The sequence below is a fragment of the Lagenorhynchus albirostris genome, chromosome 1 (genome assembly GCF_949774975.1).
Source record: "Lagenorhynchus albirostris chromosome 1, mLagAlb1.1, whole genome shotgun sequence".
Lineage (NCBI taxonomy): Eukaryota > Metazoa > Chordata > Mammalia > Artiodactyla > Delphinidae > Lagenorhynchus > Lagenorhynchus albirostris.
Window position 1 is genome coordinate 63,242,436 of NC_083095.1, and position 20,948 is coordinate 63,263,383.

General features: G+C 38.3%; 1 long non-coding RNA gene across 2 annotated transcripts in view; it reads right to left on the reverse strand.

Moving 5' to 3' along the window:
• The window catches only part of LOC132517027 (uncharacterized), a 149,706-nt gene that overhangs the window by 43,085 nt on the left and 85,673 nt on the right, over positions 1-20,948 (reverse strand). The window contains exon 3 of one of the 2 annotated variants that reach the window (XR_009539561.1): positions 8,055-8,167. The exons of the other annotated variant lie outside the window; for it this stretch is intronic. This is a non-coding gene — a long non-coding RNA (uncharacterized LOC132517027). Of the gene's footprint in view, positions 1-8,054; positions 8,168-20,948 lie in introns of those variants that run through there. 2 annotated transcript variants of the gene reach the window in all.

Below are 20,948 nucleotides of genomic sequence, written 5' to 3' on the forward strand. Positions count from 1 at the left end.
ATTACAAATTCTTCCAGCCTTCTCTCTCTTGGCTTCTCTATTTTCAAGTTTTATTTCAAATACTCCACAAAATACTTGGCCTCACTTGGCATAAAAGAAGCAAACCTCTGTGTCTTCTTTTCCCCACCTTTCTATGGAGATAATAACACTTGCCTGTCTCATAAAGATACTGTGAAGCATAATATTTTGTAAAGCACTTTTAAAAACTTAGCTATGAGGGCTAATGGAAATAAAAACTGTATTGTCATCTGTTCCTCCATTTGCTCTCAAGTTGGCCATTTTCTTTTTGTTTTGGTTTGTTCGTTTGAATGTTAAGAAGAAATAGTTTTGCTATTGAATATTGAAGCATAGTTTTATTTCCTTCAACTTCTTTCCCTTTCGATTACTTTGTGACCTCTTCTGGTTTCACTGCCGTCAAACCAGAGATTGCTTCCAAGAACCCACCTAGAACTGACTCAGATGTTATCTGTTTTATAGCTAAAGCACCTGTAACACGGTCTAATCTCACAACCGAGGATCCTCCCAAATACTAATTCAGGACTCAAGGCTTCATGTTGTCATGGTTACTGGGCACTAGTGTCACTACGTGATCTTCTATTCATGCTCTGTATCCACCAGACCTATGTTTGTATTAACTGAAAAGATTCTCCCTCTCATGACGTGAACGTCCTTGAGGGAAGGGACTGAGTCTATCTATAAAGTACCTAGCACAATGGTCTACTCACAGTATTTTAAAAATGAGTTAAAATAATTAAATAACACTACATTTTATACTTCCTAAGCTGGCTGCGCTGCAGAAGTCTTTGGAGCCAAACTGGACTGAGCCTAGAGGCGCTGCTGCCCATTATTTCCAAACCCAAAGTAACCCAGGTGTGGAGAGCTTCTTGACAAGCTTCCAGGGGTTCATCTGGATGGCTTTCATGTCTCTGCAAGCCAAATCCTGACTGAACTCTTCTCTCTGGAGCTGCTGATAGAGGACTCCATTGTAAGATTTAAAGATATGAGGCCCTTTTCTATCTACTATACAACCATGTCTTCAGAAATGTACTCTTAGAATGCATCAAAGTACATGATGAAGGAACACTATAAAAAATGAATTGAGGAGTACATAAAGTACACAATAAAAGAATGATGTTGAGTAAGTTACTTTGCTAGAGAGACCTTGAAGTTGGACACACCCAAGTTCCTGCCCTGGCTCTGCAACTTGCTAGCTGTGTTACATCGAACAACTTACTTAACTTCTCTGAACCTCTGTTTCCTCATCCTCAAAATATTACTTCCCTTGGAGAGTTGTGAAGATAGTTTTACTGTAAGTATTATGAACACATACCTGACCCAATGTAGAAGCTCAGTAAATGGCATTATCATTATTGTTAGAAAACACACCATGGAAAATTATGAAAAGAGTCAGCTTAACCAAAGTAACAACGAAACACGTACTTCTGAAAACAGCCCCAGAGAAAGCCTAGTAGAACAAGAGGGAGGTTTTTTCAGTGACTAGGCAGGAAGTCACAACTTTCTCTGTTCTAGCTCACTCTTAGGTGGGTTCAGAGGATGAAAAATTACAAATCAAGAATGTAAAACCACTGAGTTTGAATAAAATGATTTCCAATTTTCCCATAGGGTCGCTCCCTGAGAAGGAGGAGCTCTAAATATCACAAAAGCTTTCGATTACCTAGCCAGTTCCAATAAAATAGGAAAGAAGGAGTGTGATGCAGCCAACATTTCAACAGATATAAAGTTCCACGTCTTATTCCTGAGGTTCTCTGCAGGAAGCAGGACTAACTACTGAGCTTCACATTATAGTAATGTTGTCTCCCAGAATTCTGGGAAAAGGGGCATTTCCCAGCCACAGATAAAAGAAGGCATAGTCACTCTCCCTCTTCCGCTCCCAGATTCTTTTTTAGGAAAATAAATTGGAGGAATAGCAAAGAATACATTTTAGATGCAGCTGTTCAGGTATCTCAGAAAAACATGATCTTAAATGTCTGGAAAATATGATCCCAAATCTCAGTAGGAGGAGATCATGTAGCTGCTGTTTCCCTCTAAACTGCACAAAGAACAAAATCACAGAAGACATCTTAGAAAAATTAAAGATACAGACAGACAGCTAGATAGATAGGTAGTAATAGATTGACAGACAGGAATTACTGTTAGTGAAATCCCATCATAGGAGAGCTCTGCAGGGTGAACGATGTTAAACTTAATGCTTCAAAAGAGATTAAAAACATATTTGAAGTGACAGTTCTTGATCGATCAGTCAGATAAACAGGTGATGATTTGCCAGTGGGGAGAAACATAAAGTCTTTTAGTTTGTTTCAATCTACCTGAGCTCATACAAATAACTGCAGCTGACCCCTAAACAACATGTGGGAGTCTACTTATCTGCAGATTTTTTTCAACAGTAAATACTGCAGTACTACCACACAATCCAATCTGATGTTGGTTGGTTGAAACCGCAAATGCAGAACCACCTATTGGGAGGAACTGCCTATAGGGAGAGCAGACTAAAAATTATGTGCAGATTTTCCATTGTGGGAGGGTTGGCACCTCTAACCCCCATGTTGTTCAAGAGTCAACTCTATTACGTTTTCCAACAGAAGCAGTGACAATTTCAAATTCTAAGGTTACATAACCCATTAAGAAAAGAGATGGATGTCCACCGACAGATGAATGGATAAAGAAGATGTGGTACATATACACAATGGAATATTACTCAGCCATAAAAAAATGAAATAATGCCATTTGCAGCAACATGGATGGACCTAGAAATTATCATATTAAGTGAAGTACACCGGACAGAAAAAGACAAATATCATATGATATCACTTATATGCAGAATCTAAAAAAAAAATACAAATGAATTTATTTACAAAACAGAAACAGACTCACAGACATAGAAGTAATCTTATGGTTACCAAAGGGGAAAGGGGGGTGGATAAATTAGGACTCTGGGATTAACATATACACACTACTACATATAAAATAGATAACCAACAAGGACCTACTATAGAGCACAGGGAACTGTACTCAGTATTTTGTGATAACCTATAAGGAAAAAGAAACTGAAAAAGAATATGTATATATATTATATATGATATATATATACATGCATAACTGAATCACTGTGCTGTACATCTGAAACACAACGTTGTAAATTAACTATACTTCAATATAAAGAAAAGAAATTGGACAAATAAATGGGGCAAGAAAGCACATAGTTCAGAACACAGTGCCATTTTTTATTACACGTAGGTTAAGCAGCTGACAATGTGGACATTTTGAAGAAACTGTGACATGAGCTAAATGTTTTGCGAAGTCCGAATCAGTAGCATTGCACGAAGCTTTCCTTCTAGTTTTATGCTTAGTGTGTTGCTGAAACTCAAGAAGTCATAGGTAGAAAAAGAATTATTTGGCTGGTAAATTATAAACAATTGGTATATTATGGGCTGGCTAGTTTTTCTCTCCCTTTTTGTGAATGTATATGTAATGCGAGGATATTGGGAGGAGAGAGAATTTCTAGGCTGTTGTAAAAACAATCAGCTCATTTAGACTCAAAATGTATTGTGCAATGTGATATTTGGAAAGCACTTGGAAAATACATTCAATTTTTAACATCTCTATAAAAAAGCAAAACAGTATTCATAGGTCTTTCTGTAATGCCTAATTCTGGAACAGTGAAATTTTAATTCTCTTAAACTGTATTTCTCATCAAGTGAATTAAGCAACTCAAATGTAAACTTCCCCATTATTTGAGCTCTTCTCTGATTTTCTACAAAATTTATAAATTTGCACTTTAGCTTCTGCTTGAATACATTCTGGATTGTGTTTTTTGTTTGTTTGTTATTGCTATTGCTTTGTTTTTTTTTCTTTGTGTGTTGTGGTGGATAGAAGATTATAAACTTCTGTGACTATGACAACCCACATCTTTCACATTCTGCTGTCACCCACAGCATCTAAAACAGTTCAGTATTTACTGCATATTCATTGGCTTAAATTGAATAACATGTCTAAAAAGGACTTTAGGGTCCTATGTCCATTTCTCTGTTTTCAGGACCCTACTTCAATCTAGGGAGAAAAAAATCAGTCCTTTTGTTAAACCCCAGGAAAAATTGTTTTCCACTGCTTGTAAAGGCAATCCTGCCTAATGTCAAAACTATTTACCAAAGGAAATTCTTCATATTTGTGTAGACATATACAGAGAGATAGGTAGATACAAAAATTCTTTATCTTTGTTTCACCCAAAAAGCTACAGCTGGCATTTGCTACATCAATATTATGTAAGAATGCACCTTATAAGTTTTCTTTCTGCAAAATATCAGGGAAAAAAATCGAGATAATTAGTGAACAGAAGGTGGAAAATATTCATGAATCTAGAAGGCAGGAACAGCTATTTAGAATAACATTTTAATTCCTGTCATGAGATTTTAAAGCCCAACATACCAAGTCAATTCCTCTTTCAATACTGTATTTTTAGTTTAGCAACACCTTTTCACTGAAAAACAAAACTGTATACCTCAGAGTACATCTTAAATGTTCTCACCACACACAAAAAGGTAAGTATGTGAGGTGATAGATGTGTTAACTAAGCGCATTGTGGTAATCATTTCACAAGTTATATGTATATCAAATAATGCATACCTTACACTTCCACAATGTTATATGTCAATTCTGTCTCAGTGAAGCTGAGGAAAAAACTGTGTACCTCAAAGCAAATGAAATTGGGGTTCAAGGAGACTTCAAGTAACTCAAAACATGAAGATGCACAGTGACTATAAATTACTAAAATTCTAGCAATCTGTCTCTTTTCCTGACATCCGATCAAAGTTTTATCATATATTAATTATTGTTTTGAGCAAAGGCCCTGAATTTCTTTGAGTTCACCAGCTCTAGACACCTACAAATATGTTTTGCTATAAATTACTGGCACTGTTTCTGTTGATATTCAGTATAATCAAACATTTGTAAGCATGCTGTCTTTTCAATCTGTTCAGCTGATGCACTTTACCTGATCTTTCATTAAAGTAATCAAAACACTTGCTGTGTCGCATCTAATGAATGTTGCATGTATGATTAAGTGCTTTCATTCATATTGCAAGTTTGATTTAATGTAATCTGCCTTTCAGACAGCCATTAGCCTAGCTCCAACGTGAATTTGATTAATTGGCTGAATTCTTCCAGATGTCCATTAGGCATTACAGGAATTTCTATGTAGAAACAGCAGGGACTGTCTAGCACAGAACCAAACAATGAAATGTTATATTGCTGCCATGACTTACAAAAAGCTGGATTCATTTTCATTAATAAAACATCTGTACTCCTGCACAGCTATGCATTGAGATGCATTTATTTTATATGTTTATTTCTGTTATGACTGTAAATAGATAGTTAAATAGAAGCACATTTATTGATATTATGTGGGCCCAGGGTTTAGCAGATGCTGATTGACAAAACAGATCAATTTCGAAAGTTTACAGAAGGTCCTAAATAGAAAAAATAACAGACACCTGTTTGAAACAGAATTAAAGACTGTCTGGGATTACAGCAATAGAAATAAGAGTGTTAAAATGACATGAGAGACTTATTTTGAAAATGGTTTGATTGTCCTACATACTCAAAACCATTGGATTTCTTTAAGAAAAAATGGCAAATGTGGCTCTTGCTGGGATGACTTACACTGTTGTTTGAAATAGCTTTCTTTTGCTTTTAGTTTTGTATTCTCAGTTCTTGAAGAGCAGGGAGAGATTTAGCCTTGTGCAAATCCTATCTCAGTGTATTTTACCACTTAATAAATGTTATTACCCATCATTTGGGAGGTTTACCACAACGAAGAATTGAAACAAAAGGTAAATTTCAAACAAAGCCAGTATTAGGGACGATCAAACACTCTCTAAAACCAAATATTCATCTTAAAATTAAGAGATTACCACAAAAACGATGTTTTGTGTCTCTTTTACAAGGATCTACAAATTGATTTTAGCAACTGAAGTTGAAACTCTTTTCTTATGCCTAAAACTGTATGAAGTAACTATTTTGTGACTATATATCATCCCTGCTATAAAGGCATATAGTGTTTGAACTTTAAAGCTAAATGCCTTTTGGGGACTTCCCTGGTGGTCCAGTGGTTAAGACTTAGCCTTCCAATGCAGAGGGTGCAGGTTCAATCCCTGATCAGGGAGCTAAGATCCCACATGCGTCGTGGCCAAAAAACCAAAACATAAAACAAAAGCAATATTGTAACAAATTCAGTAGAGACTTTAAAAATGGTCCACACTAAAAAAAAAAAGACTAAATGCCTTTTATCCTTTCTTTGCACAATTAGACAAAGTATATAAACTTGGTAGGGTGTGGAGAAAGGGAACCTTCCTACACTGTGGGTGAGAATGTAATTGGTACAACCACTATGGAGAACGGTAAGAAGGTTCCTTAAAAAACTAAAAATAGAACTACCATATGATCCAGCAATCCCACTCCTGTGCATATATCAGGAGAAAACCATACTTCGGAAAGATACATGCACCCCAATATTCATTGTAGCACTATTTACAATAGCCAAGACATGGAAGCAGCCTAAATGTCCTTTGACAGAGGAGTGGATAAAGAAGACATGGTACATATATACAATGGAATATTACTCAGCCATAAAAAAGAATGAAATAATGCCATTTGCAGCAACATGGAAGGACCTGGAGATTAACATACTAAGTGAAGTAAGTCAGAGAAAAACAAATATCATATAATATGACTCATATGTAGAATCTAATTTTTAAAAAATGATACAAACGAACTTATTTACAAAACAAAAACAGACTCACAGATTTCAAAAACAAACTTACGGTTGCTGAAGGGGAAATTTGGTGGGGAGGGATAAATTAGGCGTTTGGGATTAACAGACATACACTACTGTATATAAGATAGATAACCAAAAAGGACCCACTGTATAGCACAGGGAACTCTACTCAATATTCTGTAATAACCTATATGGGTAAAGAATCTGAAAAAGAATGAATATATGTATATGTATAATTGAATCATTTTGCCATACACCTGAAATTAACACAACATTGTAACTCAAATATACTACACTAAATTTTTTAAGGGAAAAAAAGTATGTAAACTTGGAGAGAAGAATAAAAAGCAATCTTCTCATAATAAAATATACATGCAAATCATTAATCATAATACAATTTTTTTCTAAAGTAATTGAACTTTGAAATTTTAAGTTTTACCTGAAATAGCTTCCCTATTAGTAGTTTCTACTTCATTGGGGCTTTTTAAAAACTGATTCTTTATTTCCTAATAGTTTATTTTAATTATGAGCAGGTGAAATTATATTAACTGGAAGAGGGTATCTTTTAGGAATCAGACCGTCAGTCATATGTGCCATGTTAATAAGATGATGTCAACAGGATTTCAAAAATGGGGCTTGAACAGCTAATATCTGCCTTGACCAGCAGTTTGTTGGCAAATTTTTGGAGTATAGAAAATCCTATAAGGGAAAATAATTAGTCTTCTTATTGATCTTGGTGCTAAAATGCACACTTAAAAATGCTAATTTAAATATATTTGTATTATTTATATAATATTATAATAAGATAAACTTATATAATACATAATATTATAGAAGTATAATAGTTTAAATATATTTTTATTAGTTATATTAGAATAGAATAGAATATATGATAATATAATATTATTTATATAATACATAGTATTATAAAAGAATACTAATCTAAATATATTTGAGTTTACCATCTTCTTCACAGTCATTCAGCAAAAATTCATCTAACACCTACTATGGAAAAGTAAAGACATATAACTCACAGTCCCTGCACTCACAAGGGAAGCCATGTAAGTATATTCCATGACAAGGACCATAATAAAATTTGTTCAAAGCCCTATGACAGCATAAAAGGAGTGTTCCCCTCAATTCCCTCAAGTTTTACAGAGGAGTTAACATTTGAGCTGCATCTTGAAAGATGAGTGGAGTAAAGCATTCAAAATAAGAGGAGGGAGTAGGGAGCAATACGGTACCTCAGGCACCAAGATCAGTCATGTTGTCAGGGGGAGCATTTGCCCCCCACGCCTGATGTTTTCTTTCATGTCAAGGGACATCTGTTAGAGTGACATTCCTGGACTCTCCTTTCCCTCATCCACTCATTCCTCACTAGGGGAAGAGAAATGATGTCATTTGATTAGTGAGTTAGGGACCGGAACTTGGTATGCTTAACTCAGCCACCTTCTTCCTCTCTCTTCTTTCTGATCAACCTGGTCTGCTCTTGGCCTTACCCAAGCATGGAAGTAATTGGTTGCCCCTGAGAGAAGAGGTCAGTAGTTATCCATTTCTTCCTGGGCAGGATGGGTAAGTGTGTCTAATTCTGGAGTTCAGAATTAAGAAGCCCCTTATTTTCTACATTCTCCAACCGAGCCATCATTAGGAATAAAAGTGTGATTTTCCTCTCAAACTGCCTCCTTTATCTTTCTCAGTTGGTTTAGAACTCAGGTCGGAAATTAGGATGCTATTTATTGTCCCCACCGCCCCCCCACCAAAAAAAAACCCTCCAGACACGTACGAATGAAATGCGCCTATTCAGAGTGTTGAAGCACAAAGGATTGAGAGGAGAAGTGAGAAATGAGACTGGAAAGAGGCCAGATTGGGAAAGCCACCAAGCCTGTAAGACAATTTGCTAAAATACTTTGCTGTAATTATAAAGATGGAGATGTTATCTAGGAAAAGGGCTAAATGCCCTAATAGAGCTTCACTGGTGGTGGTCCTGGGCTTCTCAGGCAGTGACCCTCAACTTTACTATGCATTGGAATCATTTGGGAACTTTAGTAAAATGCAGATCTGGAGCCCCATTCTCAAAGATTCTGATTCAGTATGAGCACAATATGGGTCCAGGAATCTGTGTGTTTAACAAAGCCCCTGAGTTAGATGACTCTCATGCCAGAAAATTTATATAGCAGTCTATATATAAACAAGATTGTCTGGGACTTGCCTGGTGGTCCAGTGGCTAAGACCCCATGCTCCCAATGGAGAGGGCCCGGGTTCGATCACTGGTCAGGGAACTAGATCCCACACGCTGCAACTAAGTGTTCGCATGCCACAACTAAGACCCAGCACAGCCAAATAAAAAAATAAATATTTTTAAAATAAATAAATAAACAAGATTGTTTTAAGTTGCTGGTTTTTTCATTTCAATTGCATTTCCAATACCTTGCATTTGTACTCTCCTATGCTCGCAATTGCTGGTTTTGATATCATAGTTGTGTGCTGATGATTTCCTACATTTACTGTATGTTTGCCTTTACCAGTGAGATTTTCCATTCATAATTTTCTTGTTTCTAGTTGTGGCCTTTTCTTTTCCACCTAGGGAAGTTCCTTTAGCATTTGTTGCAAAGCTGGTCTGGTGGTGCTGAATTCTTTTAGCTTTTGATTCTGTAAAGCTTTTGATTTTTCCAACTAATCTGAATAAGAACCTTGCTGGGTAGAGTATTCTTGGTTGTAGGTTCTTCCCTTTCATCACTTTAAATATTATCGTGCCACTCCCTTCTGGCCTGCAGAGTTTCTGCTGAAAAATCAGCTGATAACCTTATGGGAGTTCCCTGGTAAGTTATTTGTTGCTTTTCCCTCATGCCAGAAGATTTAAAACCACCCTTGGAGAAACACTATTTGAGGGTCTAAGCTTCAGTTTTACTGTTCTAGAAATCCAACTTCATCAGAATACCCAGAGACGTTCAGATTCATGATAACCAAATTTTCAAGATATATGAATACAAACCAGAACGCTGCTCTATGTATAGTTAGAACTCTGACATGAAAAGGACTGGAGTACTTGGAACTGTAAAGAGCACATTCTCTCCCTGTAAGAAACCCCATATGGGCAGCCACATTACACCAGAAGGTTGCTTGATCACCTTGGAATCATAGTAGTGGAAGTTAGTTGGGTGACCTTTACTAACGGCATCAAGCTAGTCTGATGTTTCCATCTCCACCATCAAGGTTGACTTGCAAAGGGAACTGGAAGCTGCTATCAGAGGCCCCCTGCCCAGGGTGCTGAAGACATAATAGCAAATTCCTACTCTTGATTTCCCCTTTTTCTAGGTTTCTCTTAACATATTCTTCAGGTAAGATTAAATATAATTGATAAGATTACAGATTTAGATATACCTATATTGAAAATCTATGGATGTTACCTTGATAGAGTTCAAGTGCTCCCAAAATTCACCTCCCCATTTACAGAGTATTGTTTAGGGCAGAATATTTCTGCAAAGGAATGCAAGCTTCATGAGGTCTGGGATCTTGACTTTCTGTTCATCACTTCATCCCGAGTGCTTAAAATAGTGCCTGACATAAAAGAGTAGTCAACAAATATATTTTGAATGAATGAAGGATTAATCTCATGTATTACATGACCATTCTTTTTCTTTTTGATTCTCATAGGGAAAACATAATTCCAAGATCATCCTACAAATTAGCCACACATCTCAACAAAATGCTGAAAGCAAAATCCGTTGCTTTTGTTACACTTTGTCAGAATTTGCTTTGATTTCTAGCGTCAATCTCTGGGGAGTTTATGTCTGTGAGTTCCCAACTGGTTAAAAGGAATAGGAAATCTCTGCTTGCTCAAGAATAAAAGAGAGAGGGCTTCCCTGGTGGCGCAGCGGTTGAGAATCCGCCTGTCGATGCAGGGGACGCGGGTTCGTGCCCCGGTCCGGGAAGATCCAATATGCCGCGGAGCGACTGGGCCCGTGAGCCATGGCCGCTGAGCCTGCGTGTCCGGAGCCTGTGCTCCGCAACGGGAGAGGCCACAGCAGTGAGAGGCCCGCGTACCGCAAAAAAAAAAAAAAAAAAAAAAAAGAATAAAAGAGAGCTTCCCTGGTGATGCAGTGGTTAAGAATCAGCCTGCCACCATCATCAAAAAATCTACAAACAATAGATGCTGGAGAGGGTGTGGAACCCTCTTGCACTGTTGGTGGGAATGTAAATTGATACAGCCACTATGGAGAACAGTATGGAGGTTCCTTAAAAAACTAAAAATAGAACTACCATACGACCCAGCAATCCCACTACTAGGCATATACCCTGAGAAAACCATAATTCAAAAAGAGTCATGTACCACAATGTTCATTGCAGCTCTATTTACAATAGCCAGGACATGGAAGCAACCTAAGTGTCCATCGACAGATGAATGGATAAAGAAGATGTGGCACATATATACAGTGGAATATTACTCAGCCATAAAAAGAAACGAAATTGAGTTATTTGTAGTGAGGTGGAAGGACCTAGAGTCTGTCCTACAGAGCGAAGTAAGTCAGAAAGAGAAAAACAAATACCGTATGCTAACACATATATATGGATTCTAAAAAAAAAAAAAGAATCAGCCTGCCAATGCAGGGGACACAGGTTCAAGCCCTGGTCCAGGAAGATCCCACAAGCTGCGGAGCAACTAAGCCCGTGTGCCACAACTACTGAGGCTACACTCTAGAGCCCGCAAACCACAACTACTGAACCCACATGCCACAACTACTGAACCCACATGCCACAACTACTGAAGCACGAGCACCTACAGCCTGTGCTCCACAACAAGAGAAACCACCGCAATGAGAATCCTGCGCACCTCAAGAAGAGTAGCCCCTGCTCGCCACAACTAGAGAAAGCCCACATGCAGCAACGAAGACCCAACTCAGCCAAATATAAATAAATTAAATAAATTAATTTTTTTAAAAAAAGAATAAAAGAGAATAGGAATGGAGCTGACTAAATACCGTTTCTCTTCATGTTTGGAATGGACAGCTAAGCCTAAGAACTTTCTCCTGGGTGTGTTAAGTGAATGTCACCCAATACTCCCTGTACCCTCTTTACAACGAATGGGAGGAGGAAGTTCCTTAGCTTCTGAGCTTAAGAAACATTAAAAAATATTGTGAAGATCCAACTAATTAAAAATGAAATGCAGCCAGCTAAGCTCCATCCATTTTTAATTTACAATATTGCTTTGCTTCCGAGGCAAATGTGGACAAGTCACAACTTCTTTGGATGCCTGAGGGATCGAAAAAATTAAATCAGCAGGATTGGCTATTGATGTTTTCTAGCAAATCTTTTGAAATCTCTGCCTTTCATCCATCTTGCAGGAAAACAGGATTGCTTTGTGAGCATTCAAAGATATTAATTCCTTTAATAAATCCTGATTTGTATGTTGAAAACTTCCAACCGTTAGGTTTCTGTAGCAATCTCTACATCAGGGGTAAATGTTGCCCGCAGGCAGACTCCCAATTTTCTTCCAAGTATCATCGCTCTTAGTCTGAAACTGGGGCTAACCAACACCACAACAGATTAAACACACCTTCTGCTCAGCCTCTTTTCATGAGATTTCTTTGTTATATTGTTTGCAAGGCAAATTTCACGACAGGCTGTTTGCTCTCCTGGTGATCAGCACTTAATGAGATAAAGCACAAACATAAGCAGTGACTGTCCCAGTTCTGTGCTTCGATGCCTGCCCTTCTAACCAATGTGAAAAAAAGATGGGGCACAACTTGAGATTCTAAACATGTAGTGAATATTTGTTATAGAGTAAGCCAATTGGAGCGCCATCTAAAAAAAACAATAAAAATCAAGTGTAGCAAGTTAAAGCACAGATACATAGAGGAAATGCCACGTGTGCACCATGAAAGGTGGGTTTGAGGGCGGAAGAAAGTTGACTCTGTTGTGAAAATTCTAGCATAGCATCTATTTCTCCAGTAATTTCACCACAGTGATTATCCAAATATAGTAGAAATGAGAAGACAGCAACAAAACTATCAGATGACCCTCTTGAGGACAGCATTATTTTAGGGGGGGTTCTTTTAGTAAAAGGAAGCATTCATGACATTGGTTTAAAATGTTCTGAGGTCTTCTCCTTGAAATTCCTCCTTAAGGGAGCAAATAGTAATGTGTCTCTACTGGAAAAAAGTATATAGTTTTCTCTTTTTTGTCCAAGCCATTAAAAAAAAAAAAAGAAAAAAAAGAATGACACAGGGAACTGTATTCAATAACTGGTGATAAACCATAATGGAAAAGAATATGAAAAAGAATGTATATACATGCATAACTGAATCACTTTGCTGTACAGTAAAAATTAACACAACATTGTAAATCGACTATACTTCAATAAAATTAAGTAATTTTTTTAAAAGAATGATAACTAGACTGGCTCCTGTGGGAAAGAAAGAGAGGCTGAATAGCGATAAATGAGCCAACACCTTTCCCCTGGAGACTAACCTAAAGAGGGAGGGTCTAGATAGCGCTTGACTTTAGAAAGGGAGCTGACCAAAAGAACACTAGTGCAGAGAGCAGTGTTAGGAAGGTTTTGAGGGACCATTGAGAGCCTCTGACTCAGTAGGGTCTGGTGTCTCTCTTCTAGAAGAATATCATTTTGAATTAATGATTTACTTTAGACTATTTCCTGAAAGTAAAAAGTCCTAAGCACATTAACCATACATAAATAAACAATATTTTCACAAGGCTGCTGGCTATAGAACTATACATTTAGAGATACATTTTTTAAAATTTTCTTTGTTTAGTCAACAATGAATTTTTATGTTACACGTTTCTTAGCCACCGATTGACATTTTTTCTGTAAATTGTCTTTCTTATTGAAGTGTAATTGATTTACAATGTGTTAATTTCTGCTGTACAGCAAAGTGATTCAGTTACATATATATATATATATATTATGTATGTATACATTCTTCTTAAAAATTCTTTTTTTCCATTATGGTTTATCACAGGATATTGAATACAGTTCTCTGTGCTATATAGTGGGACCTTGTTGTTTATCCATCCTATACATAATGGTTTGCAACCGCTAACCCCAAACTCCCAATCCTTCCCTCCCCTACCCCCTTCCCCCTTGGCAACCACAAGTCTGTTCTCTGTGAATCTGTTTCTGTTTCGTAGATAGGTTCATCTGTGTCATACTTTAGATTCTACATGTAACTGATATCATACAGTGTTTGTGTTTCTCTTTCTGACTTACTTCACTAAGTATGATAATTAGAGAAACAGTTTATTTTTCCTTTTTTCCAGTCAAGGTATAATAATGAAAAATTAAACATTACATTAAACACTTTAAAGATTCTATCTTTTAAAATAACTACCTGTCTAATTATATATGTGTAGAAATAGACATACATACATATATATAATAAGTACACAATTAGAAAAATTAATTCAGCTGTGTATTGATACATTAATTTTGTCAAAGTTAATCATTGGTTAACTTTAAATAGTATGTTCTGCCTTTATTGAAGCAAAATATTTAAGAATAAAAATGTTAGATTTTCCATAAGTAAATTTTTAATTTCATCATTCAAGAATGAGCTATACTTACACTTTACAGGCATACCTCATTTTACTGGCTTCAGAGATACTGCGTTTTTTGACAAATTAAAAGTTTGTGGCAACCTTGCATCGAGCAAGTCTATAGGTGCCATTTTTCCAACAGCATGTGTTCACTTTGTGTCTCTGTATCGCATTTTCATAATTCTCAGAATATTCAAACATTTTGTTGTTGTTGTATTTGTTACAGTGATCTGTGATCAGTGATCTTTGATGTTACTATTGTAATTGTTCTGGGGCACCACAAATCGTTCCCATATAAGACAGCAAACTTAATCCACAAATGCTGTGTGGGTTCTGACTGCTCCACCAACTGGCCATTCCCCTGCCTCTCTCCCTCTCCTCAGGCCTCCCTATTCCCTGGGACATAACAATTTTGAAATTAAGCCAATTAATAACCCTACAATGGCCACTAAGTGTTTAAGTGAAAGGAAGAGTCGCATGTCTCTCACTTTAAATCAAAAGCTAGAAATGATTAAACTTAGTGAGGCAGGCACGTCCAAAGCCAAGAAAGGCCAAAAGCTAGGCCTCTTGTGCCAAACAGTTAGCCAAGTTGTGAATGAAAAGGAAAAGTTCTTGAAGGAAATTAAAAGTGCTGCTCCAGTGAACAGATAAATGATAGGAAAGCCAAACAGTCTTATGGTTGATAAAGAGAAAGTTTTAGTGGTCTGGATGGACCAAACCAGTCACAACATTCCCTTAAGTGAAGGCCTAATCCAGAGCAAGGCCCTAACTCTCTTCATTTCTAGGAAGGCTGAGAGAGGTGCGGAAGCTACAGAAGAAATGTTTGAAGCTAGCAGAGTTGGTTCATGAGGTTTAAGAAACACTAAAGTGCAAGATGAAGCAGCAAGTGCTGATGTAGAAGCTGCAGCAAGTTATCCAGAAGATCTAGCTAAGGTAATGAATGAAGGTGACTGCACTACACAACAGATTTTCAAAGCAGACGAAACAGTCTTCTATTGGAAGAAGGTGCCGTCAAGAACTTTCATAGCTAGAGAAGTGAATGCCTGGCTTCAAAGCTTCAAAGAACAGGCTGACTCTCTTGTATGGGGCTAATGCACCTGGGGACTTGACATTAAAGCCAATGCTCATTTATCATTCTGAAAATTCTATGGATTAAGAATTACAGTAAATCTACTCTGCCTGTGCTCCATCAATGGGACCACACAGCCTGGATGACAGCACATCTGTTTGCAACATGGTTTACTGAAATTTTTAAGCCCACTTTTGAGACAAACTGCTCAGAAAAAAAGATTCCTTTCAAAATATTACCACTCACTGACAATGTAATCTGGTCACCCAAGAGCTCTGATGGAGATGTACAGTGAGATTCACGTTGTTTTCAAGTCTGCCAACACAACATTCATTTTGCAGCCCATGAATCAAGGAGTAATTTTGACTTTCAAGTCTTATTCTTTAAGATACATTTCATAAGGCTATAGCTGCCATAGATGGTGATTCCTCTGATGAATCTGGGCAAAGTATATTGAAAACCTGGAAACAAGAAAAACGTTCTAGATGCCATTAAGAACAACGTGATTCATGGGAAGAGGTCAAAATATCAACATTAAGAGGAGTTTGGAAGTTGATTCCAAATTTCATGGATGACTGTGAAGGGTTCAAGTCTTCACAGGAGGAAGTAACTGCAGATGTGGTGGAAATAGCAAGAGAACTAGAATTAGAAGTGGAGTCTGAAGATGTGACTGAGTTGCTGCAATCTCATGATAAAACTTTAATGGATGAGGAGTTGCTTCTTATGGATGAGCAAAGAAAGGGGTTTCTTGAGATGGAATCTGCTCCTTGTGAAGATGCTGTGAAGATTGTTGAAATGACAACAAAGGATTTAGAATATTCCATAAACTTAGTTGGTAAAGCAGCAACAGAGTTTGAGAGGACTGACTCCAATTTTGAAAGAAATTCTACTGTTGGTAAAATGCTATCAAACATCATTGAATGCTACGGAAAGATCATTTTTGAAAGGAAGAGTCAATTGAAGAAGGAAACTTCACTGTGGTCTTATTTGAAGGAACTGCTACAATCACTCCAACATTTAGCAACCACTGCCTTGATCAGGTAGCAGCCATCAATATGGAGGCAAGGCCCCCTACCAAAAAAAAAGTTATAATTCACTGAAGGCTCAGATGATGCTTAACATTTTTTAGCAATAAACTGTTTTTTAATTAAGGTACTTGCATTGTTTCTTTACACATAATGCTATGGCACACTTAATAAACTATGGTATAGTGTAAATATAACTTTTATATGCACTGAGAAACCAAAAAATTTGTGTGACTTGCTTTATTGCATATTCGCTTTATTGGGATGGTCTGGAACAGAACCTGCGATATCTCTGAGGTGTGCCTGTATTACAGTGATGTTCATAGTGCTTTACTATATGTTAAAATATGTATATATTATTATCCTTCCCAATGAGACTCTAAAGAGAACCCTAGTTGAGTTTATTCACTTTTCTACTCGCCCTCAGAGTTTCAGATTTTCCAAGTCTGAGGAGGATTCTGAGCATCTCTGTAGGCAAGTATAATGTGCAGCCAGGGTTGAGAACGACGGACTTACAGGAGCTTAAGTGTAGAAATTATGGTCATAAATATCATATGATATTGCTTATATGTGGAACCTATAGAAGGGTACAAATGAACTTATCTACAAAGCCAAGTTACAAATGTAGAAAACAAACTTACAGTTACCAGGGGGTAAGGGGTGGGGAGGGATAAACTGGCAGATTGGGACTGACACATACACACTACTATATATAAAATAGCTAACTCATAAGGACCTACTGTATAGCACAGGGAACCCTACTCAATACTCTGTAATGGCCTATATGAGAAAAGAATTGAAAAAAGAGTAGAGATATATATATATGTGTAACTGAATCACTTTGTTGTACACCTGAAACTAACACAACATTGTAAATCAACCATATTCCAATAAAAATATTTTTTAATTTAAAAATAAATAAATAAGAAATTGTTATAATTGGTAACAACATCTTTCATTAAGAGTAGAAATAAAGTGGACAAATAACTAAGTCTCAAATTACTCCAGAAACAAACTCACTACAGAAATTAGAGGTGCTCTGTAAACCAAAAATTCTAATGTATTACATGCTAATGATGATGATGTTGTCTGAATGGTGGAGTAGACAGTTCCAAGTTCTCGTTCCCCCACTATAATATTGAAAAATAAACAGAAATTGTCAGCACCAACTCTGACAGAACTCTGGGAAACAATCAAAGGTTTACAGCAACCAAATGAATGCCTAACCAAGAAAAAGACAACTTGGAAACTAAGAAAGCTTTGTGGCCTTTTTACTTGCACTTGCCTCACCCCACCCTGGCACGGTGGCAGTGTTGAAACAGCACAGTCCATATTCCTAGTGTGGACCCTGGTCCTTGGTTCCAGAGGAAGCAGAGCAAACCTTATTTGCAAATTACTGTATATGTCTATTCTAACCTGTGTAAGGCTACCTGAAGGGCCGACTCAAGTGCGTGTCTATTCTTGGACTAACTGAGAACTCAGGCCAGAAAAGCTGAATATATTAGCTGCAAGGCATACAAGTAACCCACAGATGCCTGAGGTAAAATAATAGGGTCCAGACATACCACAGACCACCTAAGGCCTGGGAGGAAAAACTGAGAGAGATTCTTTGGGAAATTAGCACATTCAAAAGTACCCACGTAGGTGAGGAGCTTCAAGATGGCAGAAGAGTAAGACGCAGAGATCACCTTCCTCCCCACAAATACATCAAAAATACATCTACACGTGGAACAACTCCTACAGAACACCTACTGAACGCTGGCAGAAGACCTCCGACCTCCCAAAAGTCAAGAAACCATTCACGTACATGGGTAGGGCAAAAGAAAAAAGAATAAACAGAGACAAAAGAATAGGGACGGGACCTGCACCAGTGGGACGGAGCTGTGAAGGAGGAAAGGTTTCCACACACTAGGAAACCCCTTCACGGGCAGAGGGGGGAAGCTTCGGAGCCGCGGAGGAGAGCACAGCAACAGGGGTGTGGAGGGCAAAGTGGAGAGATTCCCGCACAGAGGATTGGGGCTGACCAGCACTCACCAGCCCAAGAGGCTTGTCTGCTCACCCGCCGGGGTGGGCAGGGGCTGGGAGCTGAGGCTTGGGCTTCGGTAGGATCCCAGGGAGAGGACTGGGGTTGGCGGCGTGAACACAGCCTGAAGGGGTTTGTGCACCACGGCTAGCTGGGAGGGAGTCCGGGAAAAAGTCTGGACCTGCCGGAGAGGCAAGAGGCTTTTTCTTCCCTCTTTGTTTCCTGGTGCGCAAGGAGAGGGGATTCAGAGTGCCACTTAAAGGAGCTCCAGAGACGGGCGCAAGCTGCAGCTATCAGCGCGGACCCCAGAGATGGGCATGAGATGCTAAGGCTGCTGCTGCCACCACCAAGAAGCCTGTGTGCGAGCACAGGTTACTATCCACACACCCCTCCCGGGAGCCTGTGCAGCCCGCCACTGCCAGGGTCCCGGGATCCAGGGACAACATCCCCGGGAGAACGCATGGAGCGCCTCAGGCTGGTGCAACGTCCTGCTGGCCTCTGCCGCTGCAGGCTCGCCCCGCATCCGCACCCCTCCCTCCCCCACGGCCTGAGTGAGCCAAAGCCCCCGAATCAGCTGCTACTTTAACCCCGTCCTGTCTGAGCGAAGAACAGACGCCCTCAGGCAACCTACACGCAGAGGTGGGGCCAAATCCAAAGCTGAACCCCAGGAGCTGTGCGACCAAAGAATAGAAAGTGAAATCTCTCCCAGCAGCCTCAGGAGCAGGGACTTAAATCTCTACAGTCAACTTGATGTACCCTGCATATGTGGAATACCTGAATAGACAACGAATCAACACAAATTGAGAGGGTGGACTTTGGGAGCAACGATATATATATATATATTTTTTTTTTTTTTGCCCTTTTCTCTTTTTGTGAGTGTGTATGCCTATGCTTCTGTGTGTGATTTTGTCTGTTTCACTTTGCTTTTACCATTTGTCCTGGGTTCTGTCTGGTTTTTTTTTGTTTGTTTGCTTTTTTGTTTTTTTACTATAGTTTTTAGTGCTTGTTATCATTGGTGGATTTGTTTTTTGGTTTAGTGGCTCTCTTCTTTCTTTTTTTTATTACTTTTAAAATTTTTTAAATAATTATTTTTTGTTATTTTAATAACTTTATTTTATTTCATTTTATTTTATCTCTTTCTTCCTTTCTTCCTTTCTTCCTTCCTTCCTTCCTTCCTTCCTTCCTTCCTTCCTTTCTTTCTTTCTTTCTTTCTTTCTTTCTCTCTCTCTCTCTCTTTCTCTCTTTCTCTCTTTCTCTCTTTCTCTCTTTCTTTCTTTCTCCATTTTATTCTGAGCTGTGTGGATGACAGGCTCTTGGTGCTCCAGCCAGGCATCAGGGCTGTGCCTCTGAGGTGGGAGAGCCAAGTTCAGGACACTGGTCCACCAGAGACCTCCCAGCTCCACGTAATATCACATGGCGAATATCTCCCAGAGATCTCCATCTCAACACCAAGACCCAGTTTCACTCAACGACCAGCAAGCTACAGTGCTGGACACCCTATGCCAAACAACTATCAAGACAGGAACACAACACCACCCATTAGCAGAGAGGCTGCCTAAAATCATAGTAAGGTCACAGACACCCCAAAACACACCACCACACATGTACCTGCCCACAAGAAAGACAACACACAGCTTCATGCACCAGAACACAGGCACTAGTCCTCTCCACCAGGAAGCCTACACAACCCATGGAACCAAACTTAGCCACTGGGGGCAGACACCAAAAACATGAGGAACTATGAACCTGCAGCCTGCGAAAAGGAGACCCCAAACACAGTAAGTTAAGCAAAATAAAAAGACAGAGAAACACACAGCAGATGAAGGAGCAAGGTAAAAATCCACCAGACCAAACAAACGAAGAGGAAATAGGCAGTCTACCTGAAAAAGAATTCAGAGTAATGATAGTAAAGATGATCCAAAATCTTGGAAATAGAATGGAGAAAATAGAAGAAACGTTTAACAAGGACCTAGAAGAACTAAACAGCAACCAAACAGTGATGAAAAAAACAATAAATGAAATTAAAAATTCTCTAGGAGGAATCAATAGCAGAATACTTGAGGCAGAAGAACGGATAAGTGACCTGGAAGATAAAATAGTGGAAATAACTACTGCAGAGCAGAATAAAGAAAAAAGAATGAAAAGAATTGAGGACAGTACCAGAGACCTCAGGGACAACATTAAACGCACCAACATTCGAATTATAGGGGTCCCAGAAGAAGACGACAAAACGAAAGGGACTGAGAAAACATTTGAAGAGATTATAGTTGAAAACTTCCCTAATATGTTAAAGGAAATAGTTAATCAAGTCCAGGAAGCAGAGAGAGTCCCATACAGCATAAATCCAAGGAGAAACATGCCAAGACATATATTAATCAAACTATAAAAAATAAATACAAAGAAAAAGTATTAAAAGCAGCAAGAGAAAAACAACAGATAACATACAAGGGAATTCCTTTAACGTTAACAGCTGATCTTTCAGCAGAAACT